The following is an 11,795-nucleotide window of genomic DNA, read 5'->3' as shown; positions in this document are numbered from 1 at the left end:
CGCATTTTGAACAGTCACAGCTTGGGGTGTATGTATATGATCTTTTCAAGCATGGGATGAAGTGGGATTGCAGGCACATGATGGAAACTCCTGATATTTATCACAGATTGTTTAGTAATGCCTCATGTGTGAAATGGAAGTGCTATTCATTGTTCGTAACACAGGGATAAATTCCCTACAGTGCTCAAGTTGAGTGAGTGTTTCCATTGGGCTAGTCAAGAAATGGCAGTTAATTTGTATGTATCCTAGCAGAACACTCCTGTCAGGCTCAGCTAATGACATTCGTTCTAGTCTCAGCAGTGATGACACAGCCACATTAAAGGATAAAAGATTGTAAAAAGGTAGATCCATATTTTCATCTTTCTGATGAAGGTTGTTGAATGCAGAGTGACAAATGCAACCTTGGCTTTGTGAATGCAAGAGAAGTGGCCAGAGAATTGAAATTGAAATACCTGAAATACATGTAAACTACACAGAGGGCTACAGCTCCCAACGCAGGTCATGTAAGGAGACTCAGCATAGTTATACTTTTCAGACACATTCATTGAAAAGCCCAGTTACCTTAAAAGCTCAAAGTTGCATTACCCAGACAGGCAGACAGAGGAGGCAGAAGCACATGCTCTGAGATGCAGTAAAAGTAAAAAAGTATAAGCACATCTTAAAATGTCATGGTTTACACTAGACCTGCATTGGAAATGTCATTTGTATGCTTTTGATAGATAACACATCTGCAAAAGCATATATTTTAAATTACTGTTTTCTTTTTTGTAGAGCAAAAACTTGTTGGTGTAATGAGCAGAAAATTTGCTCAAAGAGGGTGAAACCAGCATGTTTCAAATTGAGGAGTAAATGAATCAAAGAAAAAATAACGTGCTCGAACAGAAAATGAAATAAATCCAACATAACATCAATAAGCATCACAGTGGTTCCAAAAGCAAGGAGTTTTATAAGGACGACACAAGGGAATAATGACACACAAGTGGTACAATAAATAGTAGTTGAATACATGAAAAAAGTGCAAGGGCATGGCATTGAAATCAAACACACAAAGCATGCGAAAATAAAGACAGCATAAACACTGCGAGACATCTGTTCTAAGTATTTCTCAAGTTTTTCTGGGGAAGGCATCCAACAATGTCCCACAGAACATGGTGGAAAGGCTTAACCTTTAGAAGAGCAATTGTAGGTACCAGCCACCCCATCTAGACACTGGTCTCTGCATGAAGAATACTTACTGCCTTACTGCTACTGATCTCATGGTCATACTCAGCAAGAAATTAGAGTTCAGTAGGCATAAACACTGACAAGAAACATTTTTTTTATTTTTAAAAAAAGGTCAATGTAGTAAAAGACTAACTATGTTGTAGGTACCATGCAGACCAGCAGGTGGAAGCATCACCAGCAATGCACAAAGTAAATGTACATCAAAGAAGGAAGAGGGGTTGTGTTCAGTAGTGTACAGCCCAAGTGTTTAAATACCTTTGATCAACAGAATCTCGTTCTCTCTGCTTAGACATTAAGGAGGGGCTCTGTCATCTGCACCATGTGGACTTTTGAACAACAGTAAACAGCTGAAAAGCATATTTCCTAATTTGATTAATGGTAGAATTTCAGCTAAAACCTGATCAATATTATAGTAGCAACAGATTCTCCAAGTTACTTAGCTTGCAAGGCAGTTATGCGGTCTCAAACAAATATGATCAATTCCCTTTTGTGAAAGTGTGGGAAAAGGTTCCCATCCTTGGACATGAGAACCAGAAGGATGATTCCAAGCACACCTGGATGACATATGATCTACCAAGGGGCAAGCGGTAGAAATTCCCTGCCAAATTCCAGAAGAATTCATCGAGGACCATAAACTCGGCACCATTTTATTTTCCATGGGAGAGCCATAAGAGCAAATCTCAACCTCTTCTTACACAGAAATGTGCACACATCTACAAGCACACACTCTTTTCCCCTTCTCACAACACACACACACACACACACACACACACACACACACACACACACACACACACACACACACAAGCTAAATAGCTTTTACATATTCTGATTGGTGATGCTGTTTATGTCTTAGAGTAGTTTGTGCGTTTAATAGATATGTAATTTATTTCCACAAAGTTGTCTCTCTTGATATCATGCAATTTCTGGTTGTTGCAAAAAAAGAAATCATGTTTATTAAATCTTTCAGAGATCAAATCATTAATGTTATATTCTTTAGTTAGAAATTAAGGATTGTGTTCATTTTGGTTTGAATATATATGAGACTGATAAGACTGATTAATGAGGCACGGTAATCTTGTGTATGTACACATATTACAAATTTGAACATACATTGGAACCTGTAGTGTATTACATTGGTTTTGGATGACCTCTATGGCTCTACAAAGAGTCACTTAAAAAATGCCTAACAAGTGATCTTATAGACTGCATGTGCTGCTGAAGCATCAACAAGTTGATGCAGTAGTGTTTCACCAGTTAATATTCTAGACCACCAACCTCATCAAATATGGATCCAACCTCAATAACCACGACTTCTGCCCTTCCTATTTGTCATGCTCTTTTTCTCGTATTTCACCCTCTACAGCTCCAGTTGTTTCTACATTATTGTTTTCATCCAGGTCACCACAAAGCATAATACTTTTAGGAGGTTGGAGAGTGAATCAGTAGGTGTTATCATGGAGGGTGTACTCTCAGTGTACGTCAATCAGTGCACCAGCAATTGCAGCAAAAGTTTGGGTTCCCTTGAGCTGTTTGCATGCTAAGGCGGCAGAACATTTTGCCAGATTTCCAGTATATAACCAGTGTGCAGTTACACTATTGATACTGTCTGAATGCCCACCAGAAATCAGCCTCACAGATGATAGCCTTCAAGGTCATCTTTATGTTTCAGTATAGCTCTTTCCACTTTTGCTTTCACTATCTCACACAATGCCATGTGTAGATGGTTGTAGATGTTACACAAGCCTTAAAACCCAACAGCTCAAAAATTCTGTAGGGGTTCAAGCCAAAGTTAATGATTTTACCATCCAAGGCCGCCAGAACCAAAGTCCAAGTCAAATTTATTTTTAAGAATATAGAGAGGAAACAAAGAGAATAAGTCAAGTCATATTTATTTATAAAGCACTATTTACAACAGTTGTTGTCACAAAGCAGCTTGACAAATGTCCGGATCCAAGCCCCCAATGAGTAAGCCAAAGGCAACGGTGGCAAGGAATAACTTTCTAGAGCATAAGGAAGAAACCTTGAGAAGGGTGTGAGAGAGAGAGAAAAAAAATGATAAAAATGAAAAAATAAGCAATCAATGTCTAGTCCGTTTTTTCAGAAGTCTTAGTTGGGTGCCGACAGTGTGCTTTTGTCTGAAATCCATCCCGCATGAGAATGTCCATCAAGGTAAACGGAGAAGTATTTTGGTGGGGTGGAGGTGTGGTGGGATACAGGGGGCATCAAGGGTGGTGGGAGGAGCCATGGCAACTGATTCGGGTTGAGGCTCAGTAACATCATGACATCAGGGGTAGGTGAACCTTAGAAGAAAGAGAGAATAGATTATTAAGCATGTCCAGGTATGAGGGTGTGTAATGAGATCTATAATGTGTATAATAATATATTATAATGTGTATAATAGAATGTGTATAATGTGAACTATAATGTACAAAGATGGACTCCGGCAGATCTAGCTATGGTAGCACAGCTGAAAGAAAAGAACCAGAAGGAACCACAGGCATGAGGGCACCCTGGAACATCAGCACTCCACCACTCTCAGTTAACAAACTTGACTGACAAAAGAGAGGTGAAGTGACAGCATCATAACCTCCCAGTTTACCAGAACTCTCAATGCCCATGAACCCCCAAATCTACACTTTTACCTAAGATGGAAAGTAGTTAATAAAATGCCTGACTGTACAGGTTTTCAGCTTGGCCTTAAATATTGAGTATCTGGTTTTGATTGAGGTGTGAGCTTAACTGCTGAGCTACAGCTTTTTCTTGGATCTAGGAAATATTGAGATCAGCCTGTAGTTTGACAGCTGACATGGGACGAGATTAGATTTTTTGATAAGTGGTCTGATTACTGCTAATTTGAATGATTTAGGTACATAGCCATAGTTCAAGGAGGTGTTTATTAAATTTAGTAAAGGTTCAGTTACTTTTAGTTATGCATAGGACTTCCTTAAGAAATTGTGTGGGCAGCAAATCTAGTAAGAAAGTGTAGGATTTTGAGCAAGAGATCAGAGCTGCAAGTTCAGCATTTGGATAGGTGTAAAGGATTCTAAAGTATTTTTGGCTTGGTTGTTCTGATGTCCAAGTAGCTGCCCGATATGTAAATAGCTGCCTAAATCTAGGATTATTTTTGTTATCTTCTATTATAGTCGAGAGATAAGATGTTGGAGTGGTAATAAGTGCTTTTCTATACCTAAGAAGGCACTTCTTTCAAGCAAGCTGCAAGACTACTGTAACATTTCTGCTGGCCCGAGTGCCGATGGGCGTGGAGCAGGATGTACAGACTCCCTCGATGAAGTGAAACATTTATTAACAGAAGACACGAACAACAATGGTGGAACTCATACACAATATTAACGAAAGACTTATATACTTAACTAAACACAGACCACAGTAACATTTAACAATGACTACATATGTGTTTTACATATAGCAGCAGACTAACAATGACCAACACAACACACACACTAGCCGAGCGTGCCCCTGCACGCGGCAGGCCATACCATGTGATTCGTGGGGGGGAGCATCCCTTGACAACTACAAGTTTAATGTGGCACAATTTACATTCTCTTTTTTTGAGTGTTCTGTTTTAAATTGCAAAAGTGATCATTATACTAAAGTACTAATTTTTTGTCACTCATTTTTTTATTCTTGAATGGAGCGACATCATTGGGTGTGCAACAAAATACTTATTTAAACGTTCAGTCATTTGATCAAGTTCCATGGGGTTTGAAGGTATTCTAGTCACAAATGATAAGTCTTTGAAACCAATTGATTCTAATATAGAACTAAAAGCTGATTTCAGAGGGTCTTGACCACTGGGGCAAGCAGGCATGTAGCCCACAACCTTTCAAAGTACTGGGGTGACACCCCACCACTTTTAGGCTAAGCTGAACCTGGTTTTATCAGAGAAAGAAAAAATCTCTACTTTCCTTAAGGCTGCAGTCTTTAAGATGGAGAAGAGACTAAACTTCAAAATTCGAACTATCAGGCTGCCCCCCTCTCTAAAGCACTCCAACCTGTCTCCAAAGCCCCTCCCTGCAGAGGAGGCTGCTGTTCATCCTTTATCTCAGGCTAGGTCTAATTCTTTCTTTTTAGCCTGTGTTTACTTGTCTTTGTTGTGTAAGCTGTTGTTAGTAAAGGAGGCAGTCCCAAGGAAGTCCCCGATGTATTTGCACCTTCCAGAATATTTGCTAGCTCATTTCTGTCTTTTTCTTTTTTGACTCCATTACTCATCTGCTATTTCTCTTTTAGCCCTATTTCTGGTATTGCTGGTGAAACCCAAACCCTACTCAATTACAGGTGACCTACAGAAATGTTCAGATATGTATCTCAAAGGATCAGATGTCCCCCATTCTGGTTTGACTGGCTAAAAATGGACATTTGCTGTGGTGTATGAACAGAACCTAAGAAGTCTAATTTTTTATCATTATTGTTGTAAATAATAAATAACTCAGCATAACAGGCCTGGTTTTAAAATGTAGTGAATAATACAGATTTTTCCTTATGAAATGAGAAATAAATAGAAGTAAAAAGTTAAAAGTGACAAATACTCAGGAATAGATATGTTTTAAAAGTAATGAAGTACATATATTTTGTTACTTTCTACCTTTGACGGTAAAAGATAACACACTGAGGTAAAACCTGGCAAGGCTTGAGAGTGTTGCTCAATGAGCCATTGGCCAAATGTCAAATAACACACATGGTTACCACAATCCATGTCAAGTGAGTTGGTGTTTGCGGGTCCCAGCAGACTTCCATAATTGCAGGCTACCCTTGCCTCCTCAAGCACCCTCTGTGGCACTTTATGTTGGAGAGGCCTTTCTGATGTATAATGATATGTCAAATGGTCCAAAAGATGCTGCATCAGCTGCGCTAATTCAGCCTTCAGCCATACTTTGACACAAAGGAAAGCTTTGGAAAGATTTTATTGACCTGAATCTACTCCTCTGATGTCGGTTAGGAGAAGAAAGACTTTGGCTTAATCTGGTGTTCATGACCATTCACTGACAAAGTGTAAAGATCCACAATATTTGGTCATAGCATCTAGATCTACATCAAGTTAGCATGTTGGGGCAGATTGCTCTTTTCTTTTCCAAATGTTATTAAGAAATGTTTTTATCAAGGAAAATCCAAAAATCTTGGATATTCAAACAGTTCAAAGTTAGGAAACCAGTGGTCAAAATGGTTTCTGTATATACAGTCATGTGAAAAACAAAGCACACCCTCTTTGAATTCTATGGTTTTATGTATCAGGATGTAATAAAAATATATCTGGTTCTTAGCAAGTCTTTAAATTTGGTTAATACAACCTTAGATGAAAAACAACACGTCAAATTACACATTGTCAAGTTGTTTATGCTTTTGTGTATTTATGTATATATTTATTTGTCAACTTTAGCCCTCCATAGTAACTCAGGTCCACCAATTACCAAGCGTTGGCTGAATCGGGCAGCAAAAAAACTGGAAGATAATATATTTAGAAACCTAATTTGTCTAAAAGTGTGTGCCCTGCCTACCGGTTGGCCAAATGGTGTTTACAACCAATGCAACAATAAAGAAAGCATTTAGAACATTGTAAGCTGATATACCTTTGGTGTCTGAAAAAAGACAAGCCAGGAGAGGATGACATCATCCTGTACATTTTAACTACAAGCAGAGCATATGCATAGCTGTGACAGAAAAACATGGGTGCCCCTGACAAAGCTGTTGAAAGAGGACATAACTTTGAAATACCCTTCAAGTAGTCAGAACTTGCCCCAGGGGTAAAAAAGTGTTGAATAATTGAAGTGAGAGCAGCAGGAGGCAGATATTATAAGCAGGGCAGTGTTACCATTATAAAGATGTAAAACTGTCAGATTCCTAGTTAGAATTATTATTGCCAGTTCTCTTATCGGGTGGAGGTTTCTTTTTCATCTATACATTCTGCTGTCATTCTGGCAAGCCATAGTGCTTTAATTTATTCCTTAATTTTCTTCTGAGTGATATTAAACCCCAGATATCAGGAAGTCCATCCTTTCCCCAATGTCCTCCATTTAACCTTTTCATCTGAGCACAGCCAACATATGTCTCAATCAGACCTGACATGAGCTCTCTGTATGCTCTTTATGGTGTCCCTGTTGTTTTCTCGATCAACATGATTGGTCTGTGTCAGCCTACTGAAGCAATCCTGTCCTGCCTTCTAGGAATAGGTTTGGGTAGACTTTGCCCTTTTGCTGATCTGCAAACAAGCATTGTTGCTTTTATCATGCCTCAGGGAAGGATGGGGGTCATGAACACTTGAATAAATAAATGGAGGTAATTCTGCAGATAAAGTCCCCATATCCAAACCAAAATCAAAATACCTAAAATAAACCTAAACTGATCCAGACACTGTACTCCTGCTCTTAGAAAACATACTGTAATCCTAAAGAGCAACTAATAGTGAGCATGATCTCTATAGTTTTTATAGAGGAGAGAAAGAGTGTATCTTCTTTAAATGGTTTTACATTGGTAGAAAGCACTAGCAGGATGGATACAAATTAGAAAAAAGGTTGAAGTGCTCAAAACAGCTGAATAGTAAGCAAGTGGAACCGGTCCACCTGTTTTTAATTACTATTTGCAAAACCTATTTTCTGCCAAAATGTACATGTGTGCATGCAATTTTATGAACAGAATTCATTCAGTTTATTTTTATCAATAAATTTGGTAACTAAAGGCTACATAAGAGGTTATTTATCTTTATATGATAGGTGGAGGACTGTATCACGTTAGCTCACTAAGTCCAAAGTCTTGAGCTCAGAAGGATTTGTGAACATTACTGTAATAACCTCTGCCAGAAAGGCTCTTCCTGATATCAACCTTTTTATTTGTTCTTGCTTTGCATTATAGATTCATCAGCTCGAAAATGTATGACTAGGTATTTGAATAAAACATGTTCAAAAGTATTTAAGCATATGTTGAATAAAGGAGGTACAAGCACAAGTATACTTGAAATGATCTGAATTCTTGAATTGATCTGATGATCTGACTTGGCCAAATTCACTGAATTCATGTGAGATTTTCTCTGAAGTGTAGCCTTGGAAAGAGCTTTTTAATCAAGTAGGCCACAATGTCTGTCTCACATGTATTTGCCATTTGAAATTTTTTGGCTAAGGTAGCATGTACAACGTCTGTTTCGCTTATCACATTTTACTAATAATGCCATAGCCCTTTCTTTAGAACACTGATAAGCGCCCGGCTGCTATAAGGCCAGCACCTGTAGTGAAAATGATCAATTTAATTAGTCTGATCGCCTGTCATTTTTCTAATAGACTTAGATTACTCAACTATTCAAAATATCACCATAACATGGGCATGTACACAGTAGCGGGTGTCATTACCTTTTCTCTAAACGGTTAGATCCTGACCATACACCACTGTCAGACTGTTTGTCAAATTCATATTTCAGAACCTGCACTTGATTTTATGACGCTCCTCTCTAATCCCAAACCTGAGAAGTCTAACAAACTGTAACCATTTTTGCAGCCTGAATAACCTCATGAATCGCTCTATCCTCACAGGAAGCATGAACCTAACCTAAGAATAACCTCATGAGTCGCTCTATCCTCACAGGAAGCATGAACCTAACCTAAGAATAACCTCATGAGTCGCTCTATCCTCACAGGAAGCATGAACCTAACCTAAGAATAACCTCATGAGTCGCTCTATCCTCACAGGAAGCATGAACCTAACCTAAGAATAACCTCATGAGTCGCTCTATCCTCACAGGAAGCATGAACCTAACCTAAGAATAACCTCATGAGTCGCTCTATCCTCACAGGAAGCATGAACCTAACCTAAGAATAACCTCATGAGTCGCTCTATCCTCACAGGAAGCATGAACCTAACCTAAGAATAACCTCATGAGTCGCTCTATCCTCACAGGAAGCATGAACCTAACCTAAGAATAACCGCAGGCCATCTTTTTGCAGAGGAAACCAGGTATTCTTTTTGTCAGCTCCCGAAGAGATTTTTGTTCTTTTTCCTCCCCGCTGACCCACAGAGAGTTGTAATTGCTTCTCGGTAGGGAGTCTGAAAAGATTTTGGGCTGATCCTCAGATCAGGCATTACAGAAAGAGATAAAGGTAAAAAGGCAGATGTCCCTGCCCTGTCCAGAGAGCTTCCCAGAGGCAAGGCTGAAGACAGACAAACGCCATAACAATTCTATTCTATCAGTCCCATTTTTTTCCCCAACTAGTTTGGCACTAACTAGGTTGCTCAGAAAGGTTTAATGGATATAGGAACTATAGGAATTAATGTGCTAACTCACTGCATGAATGGGGGAAATCACAGCACTAACATATTACACAAAGCAGAAGTCTACTTTTAAAAATAGGTAAGCATATTTTCATGTGCCTGTTCTGGTTTTGAGAGAAATAAAGTTTGAAAGTTGCACTGCTTTGTTTTGGAATTGCAATTTAGAGCTCACAGTGAGAAGTTGTAGTGTGGCAGGTTTAGTATGGTTGTCTGTTATTAAAAGCACTGCAGGGTTATAGCATTTAAATGAATTGGCTAAAAATAATTGTTCTCCTTATCTATAAATTCACCCACTGAACAAATGGCATATGTATGAAAAATGTGTTAATAGTAATATGCTTAGCCATTATTTAAAGTCACCAATCAGGCATAAGAACACCGTGTACCTTTGTAATCCAAACACAATAAAGAGGTCTGTACTTCCATTACATTAGTCCCACTTGCACACACATGCAATCTAAAATCTGGGAGCGTGCAATGAATGTAAATGGCTTGTTTCTCCCTCAGTCACTCATCTCTGTCTCATTATCCTGCTACCTTCCATCTTGCCATTCCCAAGGATTTGCCTGCTTTCTTATAGTTTCAAGCAGAATATGAACAGGTCACAGTGATCCATTTTTCTTCATTTTTCCTCTTCTTCCCACAGAAAAAAAAAAAAGCTGGAAGGCTGGTGGTTGAATAGCTACACATTTTCTTCACCGTTTTTCTGCTCTTGATTACATCGTTATCATGCTCCACTTTCAGACGTATCCATGTTACCCATTACTGATGTAGTTACGTGTTATGTGACAACAACATGTGACCATGCGAACACATAAAAACATAAAATGTTCAAAATGTTATATTTACACACCAGGACCCTACCTTCACCACTGTAGCTGTTTTCTCTATCGCACAGTAAGTATCAGTTATCCTGCACTAGTTCTGACTGGACTTGTCAGTAGGAGTCACATCATTATCAGGCAATGTTTAGGGAGACCCAGTCAATCAAATCACTTCATTAAAGTGCAATTAACCTCATAGATTACTAAGGCAGAAAGTAATCTTAGTCAAAAGTAAATGGATGCAAGACTTGTGTCTCTCAAGAGGAGACATGTGAGTGGGAGTGTGTGTCTCTTGTTTAATTAATGTCTAATCACATTAATTCAGGTCACAGCATTTTTCATGGAGATAATGACTATAAACACTATGGCTATGGGAAATGATCTAATTGGTTATGCAAGGAAACTAAAGTGTTAAATCAGTCGTATTTGCCCAAATGCATTTGCCCATTAGAACACAAGCATAACATTAAGTAAGAAGGATGAACAAACAAACTACAGGAACTAAAACTACATAATGCATTATAGGCAGGAAATGAGTTAGTACACTTCAATTTAAAAAAATAAAATTTTAAGGGGTATGGTGAATTTTCTTCACAAATCCTATTATCTCTGTGAGAGCACTCAGACTGCTATGATAGTATCAGTTAATAGTGAAATCAAAGCTGCATGCACCATTTCAATCAATGAGGCATACTAATTAATGTATCTCCTTCTCCTTCCAGTGAACAATATTGTGTCTTTTCTTTGTATTGCAAATTCATAAAAGGCTTTTGTGTGACCTGATTTTACATGCTGGTACAGCATATTCTGGCCAGTTACTTGCTAATGATAAGCACACCTTGAAAAGGCAACAAAAGTGTGTGTGTGTGTGTGTGTGTGTGTGTGTGTGTGTGTGTGTGTTCCTTCATGTGTGGGATAGGTGGTATATGATTTAACTTCCCAACTTACTGACACACACACACACACACACACACACACAACTGAAATCACAACAATAAGTTATCACATAATAGATATAAATGTGAATGGTCACTGCACCCAGCAGTATGGGTGGTAATGAAAATGTAATCAGTGTTTAATCTTAATCTGGTGTGCACACACACAGTGTAATTTATGGTTAATAAACTGGTTTCTGTAGTTACACCAAGCAAATAAAATGAGATGCCTGCTTTTCTTTACGCCAGGTGTCCTGGTACTGCAGCGACGACTCTCTTGGTGCTGAAGGTGAATTCAGTATCTGCAGCCAAAGATTTATGGGACGGAGAGTCAAAAGGACAGAAAGAGAGAAAGATTTTCATTTGAAACAGTTCAGGCCTCCAACAGTATGCGTACATCTGAGAGCGAAGATGTCCCGAGATATTCAAGCTCAGCATCTGTTTTCAGTGTTAAAACAGCTGTGTTCCTTCATGTGTGGGGTAGCGTTCCAGAGCCAATTCCAAATAAGGGGGCATGTAAGCGAATGAATATCTGGTG

This window comes from Electrophorus electricus, chromosome 13 (assembly GCF_041902795.1).
Source record: "Electrophorus electricus isolate QZ-2024a chromosome 13, ASM4190279v1, whole genome shotgun sequence".
NCBI lineage: Eukaryota > Metazoa > Chordata > Actinopteri > Gymnotiformes > Gymnotidae > Electrophorus > Electrophorus electricus.
Note: the sequence above shows the minus strand (reverse complement) of the source record.